The following is a 23382-nucleotide window of genomic DNA, read 5'->3' on the forward strand; positions in this document are numbered from 1 at the left end:
TCTCTTTGCTTCTCCTTGTCTTCATGCTATTGTTACACATTTTATTTTTGTAATATTTATGTCAAAATACATGCCATTATATTTGCTTTAAATTTAAAATTATTTAATTATGATTTAAATTTCTTCAGTAGGTACCTGCATAATTAGCATTTTCTGTATTCTTCATTACTTTGTATTAATTCAGATTTCTGCCAACCCTGCCAACCATGGTATCATTTGTCATGTTTCCAAGGGATATCCTTTACCATTTTTTGTGGTGTAGGTCTGTTGGTGGTGAATTCTTTCTGTGTTTCTTATTCTGAAATGTGTTTTATTTTGCCTCTATATTTTTAAAACAGGTTTATTATAAAATTAATATGCCATAAAATTAACCCACTTTAGTATGTAATCCAATGATTTTTAGTATATTTACTGATCTGTGTAAACTCTAGCATGCTCTAATTTTTAGACCATTTTCATTACCCCAAAAAGAAATCTAATGCCAACTTGCAGTCACTTTCCATTCCTATCCCCAGATATATGTTATCATTGATTTATTTTATGAAGCTATATATTCATATATATATTTATATAGCTATATATTTCTAAATATATTTATATAGCTAGAATCATATTATATCTGTTTTTTGTGTTTGACTTCTTTTGCTGAACATAATGTTTTTGACATTCTTCCACGTTGTAGCAAGTATTGGTACTTTGTTCCTTTGTTTAGTTTCTAAGTAGGATTCCATTGTATGGATATAACCACATTTTGTTGATTAGCTTGTCTATTGAACATTTGGATGGTTTCTATTTGTTGGCTATTCAAAATAGTGCTATTATGAACATTTTGTTATATGTCTTTGTGTGAACATACGTTTTCACTGCTCCTGAGTAGATACCCAAGACTTGAATTGCCAGGTAATATGGTTATTCTGTTTTTAACATTTTGAGAAGCAAGCTATTTTCAAAGAAGGTGCTCTGTTTTACATTCTCAATAACAATGTATGAGAATTAATATGTACTTATTGGCTATTAGTAAATCTTTGTCTTGTGAGAGATATTTTACCTGGTTTAAAATTCTAGGTTGACAGTTCTGTCTTCGTATGTCGTATGGCCTGATAGTTTTTTTTTTTTTTTTTTTTTTGGACAGGCAGAGTGGACAGTGAGAGACAGACAGAAAGGTCTTTCTTTTTGCGTTGGTTCACCCTCAATGGCCACTGCTGCTGGCGCACCGCGCTGATCCAAAGCCAGGAGCCAGGTGCTTCTCCTGGTCTCCCATGCGGGTGCAGGGCCCAAGCACTTGGGCCATCCTCCACTGCACTCCCGGGCCACAGCAGAGAGTTGGACTGGAAGAGGAGCAACTGGGACTAGAACCCTGTGTGCCGGCACTGCAGGCGGAGGATTAGCCTATTGAGCCGCGGTGTCGGCCTTGTCTTCATATGTTTTAAAGATGTGACTCCACTTCCTTCTGGCTTTTCATTGCTTCAGTTTGTATGTTTGTTTCTGTGTATGTAATTTATTTTTTTCTTTGGCTGCTTTTAAGCTTTTCTTTTTGTTACTGGTTTTAAATAGTTTATTATGGTTCAATTTTCTTTTTTTAAAGGTTTATTTATTTATTTATTTGAAATTCAGAGTTACAAAGGAAGGGAGGCAGGGAAGGAGAGAGAAATAGAGGGAGCTAGAGAGATAACTTTAATCTGCTGATTCACTCTGCAAATGGCTGCAATGGCCAGGGTTGGGCCAGGCTGAAGCCAGGAGCCAGGAGCTTCATCCGGATCTCCCACATGGATGCAGGTGCCCAAGAACTTGGGCCATCATTCACTGCTTTCTGAGGCACATTATCAGGAGCTGGATCAGAAGTGGAACTTCCAGGGCTTGAACTGGTGCCCATATAGGGTGCCAGCATTGAAGATGGCATCATATCTTATTGTGCCACTTCGTCAACCCCTTGGTACATTTTTCTTCTGCTTGGGTTTATTTAGCATTTTAAATTTGTGATTATATAGATTTTTAAAAATTAGAAAAAAATTTGATCATTTTACCTTCAAATACTTTTCTGTCCTTTGTGTTTTTCTAAGAATTCAACTGAAGAAATCATTAACAGTCAATGAGTTATAGGAATGGTTTAAATAGCTCCATAACTCACTTAATGTTTATTCATTTTTCCAGTCCTTTTTTCTTTGTTTCATTTTAGACAATATCTGTGGATATACTTTCACGTTTCCTATCTTTCTTCTTTCAATGTTAATCTACAATAATATACTCAATGTATCTTTCATCTCATATACTCTAGCTTTCATCTCTAGCAGTGAGATTAGATATTTTGAATATTTCCTAAGTTTTGTTTCTCAAGCTGAATCTTTCCTTTAGTTACTTGAACATATGGAATGTAATTTTAATAGCTATTTTAATGTTCTTATCTACAAATTTTTTCACATATGTAATTTCTAGGTTAGTTTTGATTATGGTTTTTTTTTTTTGTTTTCTCCAGTAAGGATTGTATTGTCTTGGCTTCCTGTATGCTTGTTAATCTTTGTCTGAATGTCACACATGTGACTTATTTCTATTTGAGCTAGATATTTTTATATTTCTATAAATATTGAATATTTTGAATTCCTTTGTAAGTAATTTGATTCATTCAAGTCTTGCTTTTGAATATTATTTGGTGGGACCAGAGCAGTGTTTTACTCAAAGTGATTCGGCTCCATTATTGAGGCATAACAGTTTGATACCCCCATGAATTATGAAGTTTTCCTCTCATGTGATAGGACTAAGAACTATTTCCAACCTGGGATAATCTTTGATATTGGTTCCTCTCATTCTTTGAGGCATTTCTGTTCTTGGCCTTAAGAAATTTCCTTATACACTGCACTTAGAAATAGTTAGCTTGAGACTTGAGAGATATCTCTGGGTTCCTTTCTCTGTGAAATCCATCCATTCCAGGGTTCTGCTTCCTTATATCCTCATTCTTCCAGGTCTTTCCCAGCCCTGGGAGCTTTCCTGGCTCCTCCAAGCATACTTCACGGCCTGGACACTGGATGTTCTCTTAAGGCTGAAAACTGGGGAAATTATAAAGCAATTCTTATCTAGATCCTCTGTCTCAGGATCACTGACCCTTCTTGTGCGATTTCCAGTGTTTTGAAATATTTCTTATATTTGGCTTATTTATATAGTTGTTCCAGATGGAGGGGAAAATCCAGTCATTATTTCATGGCTGTAAGTGGAAGTCTTATATATAAACATAAAGTTTTGAAATAAAAAATGCCACACTTTGTTTTACTTAAATTTAACAGAATCAAAAGCTTCTAGAGTGAACAACAAAATGTGGTTCAGTGTTATTTCATTGAAAGCCAACACACTACCGCAAAAGCAGCTTGTGGCCTGTTTCTATACAGGAGAAGGACTAAGATTAGGTTTTACATTTTTAAAGAGTGCAAAGAAAACAAAAAATAATGACAACGATATATGTTTACTGTAAAGCTGAAAATAAAATAATTACTATGTGGCCACAGATAGTAAAACAAATTGCTGAAAGAGGTAAGATTAAGAAAATCATTATGAAGGGCAAATTAAATTGTTTAGCTCATTAAAAAAGCTTTATATTCAGATTGAGATGATTTTTCAGTGATGTGAATTAGAAAGAATAATTAATCTTACTTCCTCTAACTACCTGTATCTAATCTTTCAGTTTTATTGATTACATTATTTTTCTCTGTTAAAGATTCAAATTTTAACTTCTCTCCAATTATTAAGTAAATTTGTTTAAATTTTATTAATACCTACCAAAATTTATTTTATTTGTTGTTTTTCCATTCTGAGCTTTTTTTTTACTGAAAAAGTTTTATTTTTTATGAAACTATTGTAGAAATTATATTTCTTATGAATTTGTGTGCATTAAAAAGTTGGTTGCTTGAGTCTCAGAGGAAAAGTTGGATGAATTTAAAATTCTAAGGTCACATTCTCTTTTGCTTAGAACACTTTAGTCATTGCTTCACTATCTTCTGGCAGTTGCTATCAAGAATTTTGAAATCAGACCTATCCTTTTGAGTAACATATTTTTATAATAATTATTTTTTCTTGCCAGGATCATGAGGACTTGGAGAATTTATCATCTACAATAGACCTGAATGCTTTTTCTATTATGTTTGTTAGATAGTTTATCTCTATGTTAAGTAATTTTATTTGCTATTCATTTCTTCCACGTTCTCTTGAATTTTTTAATGCCTCAGTGCATCTGATTTGATCACTAATTTATTCATTAACTTTTCTGTCCATTTACATATTTATTCAACAATTGTTAACAAAAGAAAGTCTTTGCTCCATATATATTCCCTAAACATTGTAGTATAGAGACAAATACAGTAAGCCAATAAATGAATACATATCAGTTGGTAAAATCTGAATGCTAATAAGAAAATAAAGCAATCAGATATTAACTGCATACTGAGTGGAGATGAGTTACTTTTTTTCCCCGAGATGATGTCTCCAACAAAATACCTTAAGAAGGCCAGGGTTGTGAGATAAGCAGAATATGGGGGAACAGCACTAAGGTAGGATATTTAAAGCCTCTAATCCAGTGGCAAGTCTGTCATATTTCAGAAGCAGCAAAGAGAGCATTGTAAGTAGAGCAAAATGGGCAATGTAAAAAACGGAAAAATGTGAGTTCAGAAAGGAGAGGTGTAGGCCAAATTGTGAAAATGACTTGAGATTTTACTTTAAAACAGAAAGCCACTGGAGGGTTTATTCACTCGCTATCTCACAATTTCTGTGGATCTGGATCCTAGGCATGACTTGAATGTATTTTTTTGCCTGGAGGTTTCACAGGCTTCATTCAATGTATTAGCCAGGCTGCACTGGAGCCAGGAGACTGGGATGAATCCCTTCCTAGTTCATTCAGGTTGTTGGAAGAGTCCATTTCCTTACAGTTCTATCACTGAGGCACCTAATTTTTTATTGATTGTTGGCTAGAAGTTGCCTTAGGTCCTGGAGGCCACCTTAGGTCCTACATGTTATAGCAGTTCTTTGCATTGGGGGTTTCCCTACCTGGCTGCTCACCTCATCAAGCACACAGGAATTCCTCTTTCTAGTATGCTGAACAGCCTTAAATTATTAATGTAATATAATCATGGAAATAACGTTCCATCACTTTTGCCATTTTCTGTTGGTTACAAGCAAGTCACAGCACCACCTACTCAAAGGGAGGGAATTACATAACAACCTGAACACATAGCAGCAAGGATCACTCCACCACTTGTCCTGTGTGGACAGTGACTTGATTTGAATTTTAACATAAAATGGTCGTTCTTGCTGGTCTCTAAAGAATGTTTTGAAGGGAGTTTGATGGAAGCATGTTTTCTAGTTAGGAGGCTTATATGAAAATCAGATGATTGATGATGGTGGTTTGGAATATCGTGGTTAATAGAGGTGATAGTAAGAAATGTTCAGATTCTAGATGTACTTTTGAGATTATTTGATAATACTAAGGAATTATATGTGATGTGTGAGAAAAATAGAAGATTCACGAATTATGTTTTGGGGGCTGGTGCTGTGGTATGGTGGTTTAAGCCACCATCTGCAGCGCTAACATTCCATATGGGTGCCATTCAAATCCTGGCTGCTTCACTTCTGATCCAGCTGCCTGCTAATGCTCCTGGGAAAGCAGCAAGGGATGACCCAAATGCTTGTGACCCTGCACCCACGTGGGAGACACAGATGAAGCTCCTGGCTCCTGGCTTCAGTCTGACCCAGCCCTAGCCATTGTGGCCATTTGGGGAGTGACCCAGTGAATGGAAGCGCTCTCCCTCCCTCTCTCCCTCTTTCTCTCTCCCTCTTTCTCTCTCTTTGTAACTGTTTATATTTTTCCTTTTTTTTAAAAAAACTTTTATTTAGTAAATATAAATTTCCAAAGTACAGTTTATGGATTACAATGGCTCCCCCCCCCCCCCCATTAACTTCCCTCCCACCCACAACCATCCCATCTCCCGCTCCCTCTCCCATTCCATTCACATCAAGATTCATTTTCAATTCTCTTTATATACAGGAGATCAAGTTAGTATATATTAAGTAAAGGCTTCATCAGTTTGCACCCACACAGAATAAAGTATAAAATATTGTTTCAGTACTAGTTATAGCATTAATTCACGTTGAACAACACATTAAGGACAGAGATCCTACATGAGGAGTAAGTACACAGTGACTCCTGTTGTTGACTTAACAAATTGACACTCTCGTTTATGGCATCAGTAATCTCTCTTGTCATGAGTTGCCAAGGCTATGGAAGTCTCTTGAGTTCGCCCACTCTGATCTTATTTAGACAAGATCATAGTCAAAGTGGAAGTTCTCTCCTCCCTTCAGAGAAAGGTACCTCCTTCTTTGATGGCCCGTTCTTTCTACTGGGATCTCACTCACAGAGATCTTTCATTTAGGTTTTTTTTTTTTTTTTTTTTTTTTTTCCAGAGTATCTTGGCTTTCCATGCCTAAAATACTCTCATGGGCTCTGCAGCCAGATCCAAATGCCTTAAGGGCTGATTCTGAGGCCAGAGTGCTGTTTAGGACATCTGCCATTCTATGAGTCTGCTGTGTATCCTGCTTCCCATGTTGGATCATTCTCTCCCTTTTTAATTCTGTCAGTTAGTATTAGCAGACACTAGTCTTGTTTATGTGATCCCTTTGACTCTTAATCCTTTCATTATGATCAATTGTGAACTGAAATTGATCATTTGGACTAGTGAGATGGCATTGGTACATGCCGCCTTGATGGGATTGTATTGGAATCCCCTGGCACATTTCTAACTCCACCATTTGGGGAAAGTACGATTGAGCATGTCCCAGACTGTACATCTCCTCCCTCTCTTATTCCCACTCTTATATTTAACAGGGATCACTTTCAGTTAAATTTAAACACCTAAGAATAACTGTGCATTAATTAAAAGTTCAACCAATGGTATTAAGTAGAACAAAAAAATACTAAAAGGGATAAAGTATTAAGTTTTTCATCAACAGTCAGGGAAAGGGCTGATCAAGTCACTGTTTCTCATAGTGTTCATTTCACTTCAACAGGTTTCCTTTTTTTGTGCTTGGTTAGTTGTCACCGATCAGGGAGAACATATGATATTTGTCCCTTTGGGACTGACTTAATTCACTCAGCATAATGTTTCCTAGATTCCTCCATCTTGTTGCAAATGACCGGATTTCATTGTTTTTGACTGCTGTATAGTATTCTATAGAGTACATGTCCCATAATTTCTTTATCCAGTCTACTGTTGATGGACATTTGGATTGATTCCTGGTCTTAGCTATTGTGAATTGAGGTGCAATAAACATTAGGGTGCAGACTGCTTGTTTGTTTGCCAATTTAATTTCCTTTGGGTAAATTCCAAGGAGTGGTATGGGTGGGTTGTATGGTAGGGTTATATTCAGGTTACTGAGGAATCTCCAGACTGACTTCCATAGTGGCTTAAACAGTTTGCATTCCCACCAACAGTGGATTAGTGTCTCTTTTTCCCCACATCCTTGCCAGCATCTATTGTTGGTAGATTTCTGTATGTGAGCCATTCTAACCGGGGTGAGGTGAAACCTGATTGTGGTTTTGATTTGCATTTCCCTGATTGCTAGTGATCTTGAACATTTTTTCATGTGTCTGTTGGCCATTTGGATTTCCTCTTTTTGAAAAATGTCTACTGAGGTCCTTGGCCCCTGTCTTAAGTGGGTTGTTTGTTTTGTTTTTGTGGAGTTTCTTGATCTCTTTGTAGATTCTGGTTATTAACCCTTTATCTGTTGCATAGTTTACCTGCTAGTCCACAGTGGCGGCCCCTTCTTAGGTTTTAGACATTTTACTTTTTTTTCAAAAATAGTCTCAATGGGTACTCAGTTATCAGTTGTGTTGATGGTCCCTTGGAAAATTTTTGGAGCAGTTTTTTTTTTTTTTTTTTTGACAGGCAGAGTGGACAGAGCGAAAGGTCTTCCTTTACCATTGGTTCACCTTCCAATGGCTACTGCGGCTGGTGCGCTGCGGGCGGCGCACCGTACTGAACCAAAGCCAGGAGCCAGGTGCTTCTCCTGATCTCCCATGCGGGTGCAGGGCCCAAACACTTGGGCTATCCTCCGCTGCACTCCAGGGCCATAGCAGAGAGCTGAACTGGAAGAGGAGCAACTGGGACAGAATCCGGCCCTCCGACCGGGACTAGAACCCGGAGTGCCGGCACCACAGGTGGAGGATTAGCCTATTGAGCCAGGGTGCAGGCCTCAGTTTTTTTGTTTTAATGAAAATCTTACTTACTGATTTTTATTTGAGAGGCAGAGTTGGAGCAGCAAAGACAGAGTGAGCTAGTGCGTTTTCATCCATTGAGTCATTCCTTAAATGGCCATAATGGACAGGACTGGGTCAGCTGGGAACTCCATCCAGGTCATCCATGTGGGTGACCATGTGGGTGTTAGGGGTCCAAACACTTGGGTCTTCTTCTGCTGCTTTCCTAGGTACACTAGCAGGGAGCTGGATCGAAAATGGAGCAGCTGGGACTCCAGTCAGTGCTCAAATGGGATGCCAGCATCATAAGATGTTCCAACCTGCTGCAACACAATGCCAGCCTCTTTTTCAAGTGTTTTTGATGTATACACTTGCATCCTACTTCTTCTTCCAAGGCATTTTAAGATTCATTCTCCACAATCCTTGCCCTTCTGTCAGGAAATTTAGTAACCACTTTTCTTACTGAATGCTTTCTGGAAACACAGGATTCTCTTGTTTATTTCTAATGATAAATTTCAGTGTAGCTTCATTGGGTTTTCTTTTACAGAAATAATATGTTTAAGAGTTACTACATTAGAAAATATTTGTAAACTATACTTTTGACAGGGGTTAATAACCATAATATATAAGACATTCAAACAACTCAATAATCAAATAACAAATCAACGTAATAATGGGCTAAGGATCTGAATAAACATTTCTCAAAACATGACATTCAATTGACTAAAAGATACATGATACAGTGTTTCCCATCACTAGCCAATAGGAAATGCAAGTAAAAACTACAATGAGATAGTACTGACTGTTATTGAAATGGATGGCTGTTATCAAAAAACAAATAAAATGGTAAACATTGGTGAAGATGTGGAGAAAGGATCTAATACTACTTTTTATGGGAATGCACATTAGCATAGCCTTATGGAATTTCCTCCAAAAACTGAAGATGGAGCTACCATGCCATCCAAATATCCTACTACTGGGAAGATACCCAGAGGAAATGAAACTAGCATGTGGAAGGGACTTCTATACTCCTGTGTTTATTATGCAAGAGCCAGAATATGGAATCAATCTAAATGTCCGTTGACAAATGATTAGATAAAGAAAATGTGACACATATGCATGTTAGAATACTCTTCAGCCATAAACAAACATGAAATCCTATAATTTGCAGCAACAACATAATTGAACCCACAGGACATTATGTTAAGTAAAATAAGTTGGGCACAGAAGAATACTCACTGAATGATCTCACTCCTTTGTAGAACCAAAAAAGTTAATCTCATGGAAGTTGAAAGGATAGTGGAGAAGATTGAAGTGAATAGGAGGGAGGGAGAGGAGGAAGTTGGTCATTGGGTACAGTGTTGCTAGAGGTATAAGTTCTGCTCTTCTATGGCTCTGCAGGGAAAAAGTTAATAGTAGTGTATCGTATATGAAATTTAGATTGAAGTTCATTTTTTGGTTAACAAATATTTTTAAACAATTGTTTTAGCACAAAATGTTGAAAATGTTTTACTTTCACTGGATTCCATTAACATCTTTGTAAAAATTTAGTGTATATGTTTGTTTGGATTGGTTTCTGGATTCTCTATTCTGTTTCACTGACAAACATGTTTATCCCAATATCTCATGGTCTTAGTCACTGAAGCCATCTAAATCTTGAAGTCTTCCTGCTTTATTATTATTTTTCAAAATTATTTTAGCTAAGATACTTCCTTGCCTTCTCATATAAGCTTTTTAATCGTATTGTTCATATTTATAAGAAATCTTGCTAGAGGCCTAAACACTGGGGCCATCTTCTGCTGCTTTACCCAGGGCATTATCAGGGAGCTGGATCAGAAGTAGTGCAGTGGGGATAGGAGCCAGCACCAATATCAAATGCTGGTGTCCTAGGCAATGCCTTTGTCTACTATACAACACCACCAGCCTTGGGATGTTCTTTGTTGCCAGTCTCATCTGCATATAGTAACAATTTGATTTCTTCCTTTACAATCTGTATTTCTTTTAATTCCTTTTGTTCTTACTGTGATGGCTAGGCCTTTTAGTTATCTGTTTTTTTTTTTTTTCTTTTTTTCAATTATCTGTTGAAAAGAATAATGAGAATGGAAATTTTTGGCATGTTATTTATCTTATAGGAAAGAAAAACATCTAGTAATGGCTATTAAGTATAATATCAATTATATTATTTTGTAGATACTCTATAAAATTAAGAAAGTTCACTATTTCTATTTTTCTGTGAGGTTTTGTTGTGAATAGGTGTTAAATTTTGTCAGTGCTTTTTCTGCATCAATATGATCATATAATTTTTTCTTTTATAGTATGTTAATATTGTAGATTACATTGCTTATATTTGAATAGTGTTCCTGCTTTAGATCACTGGAATAAACTACTTGTTCATGGTGTATGATTTAAAAAATATTTGTTTAAGGGGCTGGCGCCATGGCTCACTGGGTTAATCCTTTGCCTGTGGTGCCAGCATCCCATATGGGCACTGGGTTCTAGTCCCGGTTGCTCCTCTTCCAGTCCAGCTCTCTGGTGTGGCCCGTGAAGGCAGTGGAGGATGGCCCAAGTGCTTGGGCCCCTGCACCAGCATGGGAGACCAGAAGGAGGCACCTGGTTCCTGGCTTCAGATCAGCGCAGCGCTGGCTGTAGTGGCCATTTCGGGGGTGAACCAATAGAAGGAAGACCTTTCTCTCTGTCTCTCTCACGATCTATAACTCTACCTGTCAGATAAATTAAAAAAAATTTGTTGAATTCCAATTATTGTCATTTTATTAGGAATTTTTGTGCCTAAATTCATGAAGAATTTGGGTCTGTATTTTTTTTTAATTCTGGTCTGGTGTTACTAATTTGGCAAAATGAATCAGAAGTGTTTCCTCCTCATCTGTATTCTAGAAAAGATTGTGTGGAATTTTTGTTAATTCTTTTTTTAAATATTTGGTAACATTTTCCATTGAAATTTGCCTAGCAAATTTTTTGAGGGGGCTATTTAATCTTTGTCATCATATTCATGTTTGTACAGTTGTTTTATTCATTTATCTGTAGGGTCTCTATGAATATCCTTTTATTTAATTTCTGATATTAATAATTGATATCTTCTGTCATTTTCTTTGTCAGTTTTGATAGACAGCTAGAGATTTGTAGGCTGTATAAATCTATTCAAAGAACTACTTTTTTGCTCTTATCTTTATTGCTATTTTTACTGTTTTTTTTTATTTAGTTAATTTATTTGGTGGGAGGAGAAAGAGAGAGGGAGAGAAAGAGCACACTTCCATCCATGGAGTCATTGTACACATGCCTACAACAGCTGGAGCTGGGTCAGAAAGAAGCCAGGCAACTGACAGAATGGAAGAAAATATTTTCAAACTGTATTACTGATAAAGGGTTAATAACCAGAATATATAAAGAGATCAAGAAACAAAACAAAAAATCTGGTTAAAAATGGGCAAAGGACTCAGACATTTTTCAAAAGAGGAAATCCAAATGGCCACTAGAAACATGAAAAAAATGCTCATGATCACTAGCCGTCAGAGAAATGCAAATCAGAACCACCATGAGGTTTCACCTCACCGTCCCATTAGAATGGCTTTCATATAGAAATCAACAAACAACAAATGTTGGTGAGGATGTGGGGAAAAAGGTACCCTAGTCCACTGTTGGTGAGAATGTAAAATGTTAAAGCCACTATGGAAGACAGTATGAATATACCTCAGAAATATGAATATAGACCTACCATATGACCTAGCCATCCCACTCCTAGAATCTACCCAAGGGAAATGAAATCAGCATGTGAAAGAGCTATCTGTACCTCCATGTTTATTGCAGCTCAATTCACAATAGCAAAGACATGGAATCAACCCAAATGACAATCAGCTGAAGACTGGATAAAAAATTATGGGATATGAACACCATGAAATACTACACAGCAGTAAAAAAAGAAAAAAAATCTGGTCACTTGAAACAAAGTGGATGAAACTGGAAAACATCATACTTATTGAAATAAGCCAGTCCCAATGGGACAAATTTTATATGTTCTCCCTGAACTATAATAACTAATAGAGTGCCTAAAAGGCAGCCAGTAGGAAACCAAAAAGGAAACCTGTTGAAGTGAAACAGTGACTTGATCAGCCCTTTCCCTGTCTGTGATGTACAACTTAATACTTTATCCCTTTTAGTATTTTTTTTTTTATTTTTTGACAGGCAGAGAGGACAGTGAGAGAGAGAGAGAGAGAGAGAAAGAAAGGTCTTCCTTTTTCTGTTGGTTCACCCCTCAATGGCCACTGCGGCTGGCGCGTTGCGGCCGGTACACTGCACTGATCTGAAGCCAGGAACCGGGTGTTTCTCCTGGTCTCCTATGTGGGTGCAGGGCCCAAGGACTTGGGCCATCCTCCACTGCCTCCCAGGACATAGCAGAGAGCTGTACTGGAAGAGGAGCAACTGGGACAGAATCTGGCGCCCTGACAAGGACTAGAACCCAGGGTGCCGGTGCCGCAGGCAGAGGATTAGCCTATTGAGCCGCGGCACCAGCCCCCTTTTAGTATTTTTTGGTTGTTGTTCTACTTAATACTATTGATTGAACTCTTTAATTAACACACAATTATTCTTAGGTGTTTAAATTTAACTGAAAAGTGATCTCTGTTAAATATAAGAGTGAGAATAAGAGAGGGAGGAGATGTACAGTTTGGGACATGCTCAATCGGGGTTGCCCCAAATGGTAGAGTTAGAAATGTGCCAGGGGATTCCAATTCTATCCCATCAAGGTGGCATGTACCAATGCCATCTCACTAGTTAAAGTGATCAGTTTCAGTTTACAGTTGATCATAATGAAAGGATTAAGAGTCAAAGGAATCACATAAACAGGACTAGTGTCTGCTAATGCTAACTGAAAGAACTTAAAAGGAGAGAATGATCCAACATGGGAAGCGGGATACACAGCAGACTCATAGAATGGCAGATGTCCTAAACAGCACTCTGGCCTCAGAATCAGCCCTTAAGGCATTTGGATCTGGCTGCAGAGCCCATGAGAGTATTTTAGGCATGGAAAGCCAAGACACTCTGGCAAAGAAAAAAAAAAAAGACCTAAATGAAAGATCTCCGCGAGTGAGATCCCAGTGGAAAGAATGCAGCCATCAAAGAAGGAGGTACCTTTCTCTGAAGGGAGGAGAGAACTTCCACTCTGACTATGACCTTGTCTAACTAAGATCGGAGTTGGTGAACTCAAAAGGCTTCCGTAGCCTTGGCTACCCATGACAAGAGCCTAGGGAGATTACTGACCCCATAAACAAGAGTGTCAATTGTTAAGTGAACAACAGGAGTCACTGTGTACTTACTCCTCATGTAGGATCTCTGTCAAATATACTCTCAAAAGTACTTTACACTTTGTGTTTCTGTGTGGGTGCAAACTGTTGAAATCTTTACTTAATAGATACTAAATTGTTCTGTATATATAGATAATTGAAAATGAATCTTGATGTGAATGGAATGGGAGAGGGAACACGAGATGGGAGGGTTGTGGGTTGGAGGGGAGTTATGGTGGGGGGAAAGCACTGTAATCCAAAACTGTACTTTGGGAATTTATATTTATTAAATAAAAGTTAAAAAAATTAAGAGAGGAAATAAGAGAAGGAGCAGGAGAAAGGGTGGGAGTATGGGTGGAAGAATCTATATATGGCATGTGAAATTTGTTCACCTTACAGAATTAAAAAAACAATTAGTTGGAATGGAAGAGGGAGACGGAAGGACGGCAGAGGGATGTATGGGGGAAGAAGCATCATGTTTCCAATTCTGTATATATTAAACACATGAAGTTGTATTCTTTAAGCAAAATTAAAGAAATAAATGAAAAGTATCTGTCACTGAGAAATGGTAAATGAAAAATATTTAATTTTTAAAACATTTACAAAAGAGTAAGAATAATCTGAAATGAAATACTTGAGGTGCTTCATTGCCCAAAGTTACTTCTTATATTTTTTCCTCCTTTCTTAAAAAAAAATTCAAAAAAAAATGTTGGCTTATTTCCAGGATCATTAAATGGCAATGAAGCAGTAAAACTCATGAAGCGGTCCAATAATGTGGAAGTGATTACTTGGTGGTGAGAAAAATGAATGTCTTCTAATTGCAGCAGCTTAACTTGATAAATTAAAAAGTTAAAAAATATTTTTCTAGCCTCTCTTTTACATATACTTTCTTCCTGGGAGAATCAGAAAATTGGAGGTATTTTACTTCATCTTTCAGAATGTGATTTTTTTGGAGGAAGTAGAGGTTTTTATTTTATTGCAAAGCTTGTCACTGCTGCAGGTTTGCAAGTTGAGTAGGTGACATTTATTACAGAGTTAGCCAACTTGTTCAACTAATTATATTCTTGCTATATTTGAACAAAAGTGAGAAGAAAAGTTACTTAAATGCCTTTTACATTATTTTTTAACAATCACTTTCTAGGTATTATAAGAAAAAATGTCCATTACTCTTCAAATTGCTTTTATGGTTGCAATAGCATTAAAATGATACATATTATGGCTCTCAGACAAATCTAATATTTGAATAATGAGTGATTCTTACAATAATAGATGTAAGCAGAAACATTAGTCTGCATTTGCTCCATTTTCACAAGCAAGAAGACAAATTGGAGAAAATATATAAAAAAAAGCAAAATCTTAAAATTAGAAATTAGAATGTTGGTTACCAGGGACAGGGGCCAAGGGGAAAGAGGAGCTGTTTAGTATGTGGTGTTTTCATTTGTGCATGATTAAAAAGTTCTGGAGATCTTTATCACAACAAGGTGAGTATACGTAACACTACTGAACTGTACATTTTAAAAAGAAGGTTAAGCTCCATCATGTTTATCATAGCAGTTTTCACAATAGCCAAAATATGGAATCAGTCATGGTGCCCATTGTCAGATGAATGGTAAAGAAAGTGTTGTCTATATATACAATGGAATACTATTTAGCCATAGAATGAAAAACTGTCACTTGCAGCAAAATAGATGGAACTGGAAGACATAATGTTGAATGAAATAATCCAGCCACAGAAAGATAAATATTGCATGTTTTCTCTAAAATGTTGGAGCTTTAAATAAACAAATGAACCAAAAACTCAAAATTCAATCTGCATGCAGAATATTGATTACTAGAGGCTGGGAAGGGTGGGAAAGAGATAATGAACTGATAAAAAGTAAGTTAAACTGGTAGTGGTTCATTAAATGTGATTAAGTTACTAATATGAGATGTTAATAATAGGGTCAGCAGGGTGTGAGGTGTTGGGAAACTGATACTAGTTCACAATTTTTGTTTTGTAAATTTAAAACTGTTCTGAAATAAATTCCTAAACATAATGGTAAATCTTTCATGTTATTTTTAACTACAACTCTAAAAAGCAATCTTTTAGATAGTCAGTGTAGCATATATTCCATAAGTAAACTCTCTGAATAAGGAACCTATCCGGAAATCTTGAGTAATGAAGCCTAGAAATAGTAATAGATGATGCTTTTAGAGTGAATGACATTTACCTTGGAAGTCATGATAGGGCAGAACAAAGGAGCAACCATTTGTATAAAGTGTATTCAATTGTGATGAAACCAGAACTGTGAGTAGGGCTAGCTGAGCTCAGTATTATCATGTTAATATTGTTACTTATTAGGCACTTCAAGGAAACTTGAGGTGATAAATGTCTTATAAATCTTTAATTGTAGGTTTAATCCACAAAAAATACCAACTACAAAGGTACACAGATAATAGGGACAAAGTGTTAAGTCAGCATACATACACATAATACTAATTAGCTCTTGTATGACATCATCACTGTAAATTTTAAAAGGTATAGTAGTCAACTCATTTGAATGAACCTGTCTTTGCCCCCTCCTCCTCCAGTGGTAGTACTAATGAACTGTCAAGAAGGCTGAGAAGAATCAATAATTGTCCATTAGTTGATGGAATATCAGCTGTACTTACAGTTTGACTTAAAAAGAAATGTGAGAAATATGGATTAAATCTCCATAATATTAACATCACTTTGTGGTAGGAGGATCATTAGAGAACAGTTAGTTTAAATACCCCTCTGATGCCTAGCTCCTCTCTCTAATACAAGGTTAAGAAGGATATATTTAAAAACAACAGCAGATTCTAAAGTAGTTTCCAGGTGAGTTCTTTTGCACAGTGACATTCCATATACTTGGTGGATAGCAATTCTGGAGTGAGGGAACTCATTGCCCAACAAGAGATCCCTTTTTCATCATTAGCTCTAACTGTGAGCTATTTCTTAACTAGGTACAAACCACCTGTCTGCTTTTATTTTCTCTTCCATAGGATTAGTGCTCCCAGGGTCTTTAGGTGTTCTCCATATAATGTGATTTTAAAAGGAATTTTTAAAATTTATTTTTCTTAATTTTAGTTGCGATCCTTTAAGCTTATTTTTAAGGGATATTTTTTAAGTGCCTACAATATAAGACTAAGTGACATCTGCTGTTCCACACTATATACTACTTCAAAAGTAGACACCTTTTCTCTGTAAATTACTTTTTGAGTTAGCAACATCTGAAAAAGAAGATGGTACATCTTTTTGCTACTGTTATTAATCAGTGTTCCCATGTAATTTTTAAAAATGCTTTTTGCTTTGTGCTTCACTTATTTATTCAAAACAATCTCTGCACTGCTGGAACTTGATTTCTCATTCTGATTCTTCCTTATGTTATTGTGGTAAATTTTTTTCCTGTTTATGAAAGTGACACATTATGATAGAAAATTTGAAAAATACAGTAAAGTTTGAAGAAAAAAATTACACATTATATTATCCAGAGTAACTCTTCATTATTTTGTATTTATATTTTTCTGAATAGTGAATATATGTGTCAAAGTTTGAAATATGTTATAAGTAACAGAAGAGGAATTATACCATCAACATATTTTGTGCTTTATTTTCCGGTCAAAATCATAATTTGAGTATATATTGGTCATAAGCATTTAAAACAATGTTTAAGCTCTATTTTTTTATAAACCATTACTATTTAACAGACCATCTATTGTGGACTTTACAGTTGACAATATTGATGGGAAATATGTTCCTAGTGGATGGATTGGCATACAAAAATATGTGTCTCTGCATCTTTGATTATTTCCTTGGTGTAGATTTCTTGTAGAATTAATGGATCAATAGATATGGACATCTCCCAACTCCCAGAGTAATCTCTATAAAGTTAGGAAGACCACACACAGTCATGTGACACATAACATTTCAGTCACTGATGGACAGCATGTATAACAGTGGCCATGTAAGATTATAATGCAGGTGAAAAATACCATTACTTAATGATAGTGTAGCTATCATAATGTTGAACAAAATGCCTTACTCCTGTTTGTGGTGTAAAATAACCCACTGTGCTACAAATTAGGGAAAAGCATAACACATACAATTATGTACAGGACATACTTCTTGAAAATGATGGTGAATGATTATATTTCTGGCTTAATATTTAATATTTTTATAAGTAGTATTGAATGTAATACTTCTATCTATTAAAAAAATTAACTGTAAAACAATCTCAATCCTTCTGGAGGTGTCTAGAAGAGGCATTCTTATTATAGGAGATGATGACTCCATGCTGATTTTTGCTCTTGAAGAATTTCTACTGGGATAGTATGTGGTGGTGGAAGACAGTAATGGTTGTTAATTCTGACCCTGTGTAGGTCTCAGCTAATGTGTGTATCTCTAACATTTTTAAAAACTTAGTTTTTAACAGAAAGTTTACAAAATAAAATAAAAGTATAGAAAAAGGTTGTAAAGAAAGAAACTACTTTTGTATAGCTTTACAATTTGTTGTATTTTAAGCCAAGTGTTACTACAAAAGAATTGAAAAGTGGGCTAGAATTGTGGCACAGCAAGTTAAGCTACCACCGGTAATGACAGCATCCCATATGGACACTAGTTCCAATCCTGGATATTCCACTTCTTTCTTTAAAAATTTTATTTAAGGCATACCAGTTTCATGTATTCCATACAAAAAGATTTAGGAACACAGTTATACTTCCCACCCTACCCTCCTTCCTGCCTATGTTCCCATCCCCTCTCCTCCATCCTATCTTATTCTTTCTTTTAATTTGTACAATAATCTACTTTCAGTTTATTTTGTACTCGTAAGTTAACCCTTCACTAAGTAGAAAGTTCAACAAATAGTATGAAGAAAAAAATACAGTTCCTCAACAGTCAAGAACAGGGCTACAAATAATCAGTAAATCTCAAAATATCATTTTCAGTCCTATACATTACATTTTGGTTACTCTGTTAATAACCATAAATGAGGGAAAAAATATGGTACTTGTCTTTTTGGGATTGGCTTATTTCACTAAGTATAATGGTTTCCAGTTGCATCCATTTTGTTGCAAAAGACAGGATTTTATTTATCACTGAGTAGTATTCCATAGTGTATATAAACCATAATTTCTTTAGCCATAAGCTGATGGAAATCTGGGTTGATTCCAAATCTTAGCTCCTGTGAAATGAACTGCAATGACCATGAGGGTACAGATAATTCTTTCATATGCTGATTTCAGTTCCTTTGGGTAAATTCCCATGAGTAGGATTGTTGGATCATATGGTAGATCTATTTTCAGCTTTCTGAGGTATCTCCATACTGTCTTCCACAATGGCTGCACCAGTTTGCATTCCAACCAGCAGTGGTTTAGGGTAGCTTTTCCCTCATATCCTCTCCAGCTTTTATTGTTTTTTGATTTCTGTATGAGAGCCATTCTAACTGGAGTGTGGTAAAACCTCATTGTAGTTTTCATTTTCATTTTCTTGATGGCTAGTGACCATGAACATTTCTTCGTTTGTCTGTTGGCCATTTGAAGTTCCTCTTTTGAAAAACACCTGCCTAAGATCTTTGCCCATTTCTTAACTGGATTGTTTTGTTGTCAAGTTTCTTGAGCTCTTTATAGATTTTGGATATTAATCCTTTATCAGTTGCAGAGTTTGCAAATATTTTCTCCCATTCTGTCTGTTGCCTCTTCACTTTGATGAGTATTTCTTTTGCAATGTGCTTCTCAGCTTGATGTAATCCCTTTTGTTATTTTTGTCATTGATTACCTGTGCTTCAGGGATCTTTTCCAAGAAATCTTTGCTGATGCCAATGTCTTTCAGAGTTTCCCCAGTGTTCTCTAGTAATTTGATGGTATTGGGCTTTAGATTTAGGTCTTTGATCCGTTTTCAGTGGATTTTTTGGTAAAGATAGGGATCTAGTCTCATATTTCTGCACATAGAGATCCTGTTTTCCCAGTACCATTAGTTGAAGAGACTGTCTTTGCTACTTGGATTGATTTTAGCTCCTTTGTTAAAGATTAGTTGGTTGTAGATGTGTGGATTGATTTTTCTGAGTTTCTATTCTGTTTCATTTTTCTAAACATCTATTTTTATGACAGTACCAGGCTGTTTTGATTATAACTGCCATGTAATATGTCTTGAAATCTGTTATTATGATGTCTCCAGCTTTCTTCTGTTGTTTAAGATTGCTTTAGGTATTTGGGATCTATCAGGTTTCCATGTGAATTTTAGCATTTTTTCTAGATATATGAAGAATGCCATTGATATGTTGATTGGGATTACATTGAATGTATAAATTGCTTTTGGTAATATGGACATTTTGATTATATTAATACTTCCAATTCATGAACATGGAAGATTTTTCCTTTTACTTGTGTCTTCTTTTATTTCTTTCTTTAATATTTTGTTAATTTGCAACATAGAGATTTTTGACATCCTTGAGTTAAATTTATTCCAAGGTTTTTAATTTTTTCCTATAGGTATTTTGAACGGGATTGATCTTAGGAGTTCTTTCTTAGTCATGGCTTTGTCTGTGTATACAAAGGTTATTGGTTTTCATGTTTTAATTTTATATCCTGCAACTTTATCAAACTCTTTTATGAGTTCCAGTTGTCTCTTAATGGAGTCTTTTATTCCCCTAAATATAAAATCATGTCATCTACAAATAGGGATTACTTGACTTCCTCCTTTCCAATTTGTATCCCTTTGATTTCTTTTTCTTACCTAATGGCTCTGGCTAAATCTTACAGGACTATATTGAATAGCAGTGGTGAATGAGTGTCCTTGTCTTGTTCTGAATCTTAGTGGGAATGTTTCCAACTTTTTCCTCATTCAATAAGATGCTGTGGGTTTGTCACAAATGGCTTCAAATGTGTTAGGAATGTTCCTTCTATACCCGGTTTCCCTATGGTTTTCATCATAAAAATATGTTGTATTTAGTGACATGCTTTCTCTGCATCTATTGAGATAATCATATGTTTTTTGTTTTTCAGTTTGTTTATGTGTTGTATTGCATTGATTTGTGAATATTGAATCATCCCTGCATACCAGGGTTAAATTCCACATGTTCTGGGGGCTTTATCTGTCTGATGTGTTGTTGGATTTGATTAGCTAGTATTTTGTTGAGGATTTTTACATGTATATTCATCAGGCATATTGCTCTACAGTTCTCTTTCTCTGTTGTATCTTTTTCTGGTTTAGGAATTAATGTGATGCTGGCCTCATAGAAGGAGTTCAGGAGGAGTCTTTCCCTTTAAATTGTTTTCAATAGCTTGACAATGGAATTAGTTGTTCTTTAAAAGTCTGGAATAATTCTACAGTGAATCCATTTGATCCTTAGCTTTTCTTTTTTGGGAGTGTCTTTATTACTTATTTAATATTCATTGTGGTTATTGGTCTCTGTAGGTTTTCTTTGTCTTCATGACTCAGTTTTGTTAGATTATATATGTCCAGCAATGTATCTGTTTCTTCTAGATTTTCCAAGTTGTTGGCATATAACATTTTGTAGTAATATCTTATGATTCTTTTTATTTCTGTGTTATATGTATGACATTTCCTTTTTCATCTCTGTTATTATTAATTTGGGTCTTCTCCTTTTTGTTAGATAATTGGGCCAATGGTGTATCAATTTTGTTTATTTTTTCAAAAAACCAGCTATTCATTTCACTGATCTTTTTGTATTTTTTTGGTCACAATTTTGTTTCTTCTCTATTTTTAATTATTTCCTTCTGCTGATTTTGGGTTTTGTTTTTCTTTTCTAGGTCTTGAGATACATTGATAGCTCATTTATTTGGTAACTTTTCAATTTTTTCATGTAGTCACCAATTGCTATAGACTTTTTTACCTACCTAATCTGTAGGGATGAGCATATGGGTTTCTATGGTGGATTTTGTTTATTCATATTTGATTGTTAAGCAAATTTTCATTATGTGATAAACTCCATTTTGTTATAATGTATTGTTTTTTAGATATCATTGAATTTTATTTACTAAAATTTTATAGGGAATATTTGCATCTATGTTCTTGAGGAGATTTCTTTAGACTTGTTTTTTCTTGTATCTGTCTTATTTTGCCTTAATTGTTGCTTCACAAGAGGAGTTGGGAAGTATTTTTGCCTGTGCTAATTCTCTATAAATTTCCATGTAGATTCAATGTAGAAGTCCATGTAGAATCAATACATTCCTCCTCAGGCATTTGGTAAAATCCACTACTGAATCCATCTGGGCCTGAAGCTTGTGAAAAAAAAATTTTTTTGACAGGCAGAGTGGACAGTGAGAGAGAGAAAGACAGAGAGAAAGGTCTTCCTTTGCCGTTGGTTCACCCTCCAATGGCCACCGCGGCTGGCGCGCTGCGGCCGGCACACCGCGCTGATCCAAAGGCAGGAGCCAGGTACTTCTCCTGGTCTCCCATGGGGTGCAGGGCCCAAGGACTTGGGCCATCCTCCACTGCACTCCCTGGCCACAGCAGAGAGCTGGCCTGGAAGAGGGGCAACCGGGACAGAATCCGGCGCCCCGACTGGGACTAGAACCCGGTGTGCCGGCGCCGCAAGGTGGAGGATTAGCCTGTTGAGCCATGGTGCTGGCCTGTGAAAATGTTTTAAATACTAAGTCAGTTTTTAAAAGAGTTAAAGGGATGCATACATTAAGTAAAGATTTCAACAGTTTGCTCCCACACAGAAACATAAAGTGAAAAATACTGTTTGAGTACTAGTTATAGCATTAAATCTCAATGTGCAGCACATTAAGGACAGAGATCCTACATGAGGAGTAAATGCACAGTGACTCCTGTTGTTGTCTTTACAAATTAACACTCCTGTTTATTGCATCAGTAATCTCCCTATGCTCCAGTCATGAGTTTACAAGGCTATGGAAGCCTTTTGAGTTCTCCGACTCTTATCTTATTTAGACAAGGTCATAATCAAAGTGGACGTTCTCTCCTCCCTTCAGAGAAAGGTACCTCTTCTTTAAAGACCCGTTCTTTCCACTGGGATCTCACTCACAGAGATCTTTCATTTAGTTTTTTTTTTTTTTGCCAGAGTGTCTTGGCTTTCCATGCCTGAAATACTCTCATGGGCTTTTCAGCTGGATCCGAATGCCTTTAGGGTTGATTCTGAAGCCAGAGTGCTATTTAGGACATCAGCCATTCTATGAGTCTGCTGTGTATCTCGCTTCCCATGTTAGATCGTTCTCCCCTTTATTTATTCTATCAGTTAGTATTAGCAGGCACTAGACTTGTTTATGTGATCCCTTTGACTCTTAGTCCTTTCATTATGATCAATTGTGAACTGAAATTGATCACTTGGACTAGTGAGATGGCATTGGTCCATGCCACCTTGATGGGATTGAATTGGAGTCCCCTGGTATGTTTCTAACTCTACCATTTGGGGCAAGTCAGCTTGAGCATGTCCCAAATTGTACATCTCTTCCCTCTCTTATTCCCACTCTTATATTTAATAGAGATCACATTTCAGTTAAATTTCTACACTTAAGAATAATTGTGTATTAATTATAGAATTAAACCAGTAGTATTAAGTAGAACAGACAAAAAACTACTAAGAGGGATAATGTATTAAGTTGTTCATTAACAGTCAGGGCTATGCTGATCAAGTCACCGTTTCTCATAGTGTCCATTTCACTTCAACTGGTTTCCTTTTTAGTGTTCAGTCAGTTGTCACCGATCAGGGAGAACATATGGTATTTGTCCCTTTGGGATTGGCTTATTTCACTCAGCATGATGTGTTCCAGATTCCTCCATTTTGTTGCAAATGACTGGATTTCATTATTTTTTACTGCAGTATAGTATTCTAAAGAGTATATATCCCATAATTTCTTTATCCAGTCTACCGTTGA

General features: G+C 36.1%; 1 protein-coding gene across 22 annotated transcripts in view; it reads left to right on the forward strand.

The window, feature by feature from the left end:
• IQCM (IQ motif containing M) overlaps window positions 1–23382 on the forward strand; it is a 577684-nt gene that overhangs the window by 74159 nt on the left and 480143 nt on the right. For 4 of the 22 annotated variants that reach the window (XM_051819382.2, XM_051819370.2, XM_051819375.2 and 1 more), the window contains one exon: window positions 14246–14315. The exons of the other annotated variants lie outside the window; for them this stretch is intronic. The gene's annotated coding sequence lies outside the window, so the exon portion shown is untranslated. The remainder of the gene's footprint in view (window positions 1–14245; window positions 14316–23382) is intronic. 22 annotated transcript variants of the gene reach the window in all.

This window comes from Oryctolagus cuniculus, chromosome 8 (assembly GCF_964237555.1).
Source record: "Oryctolagus cuniculus chromosome 8, mOryCun1.1, whole genome shotgun sequence".
In the NCBI taxonomy this organism is placed as follows: Eukaryota; Metazoa; Chordata; class Mammalia; order Lagomorpha; family Leporidae; genus Oryctolagus; species Oryctolagus cuniculus.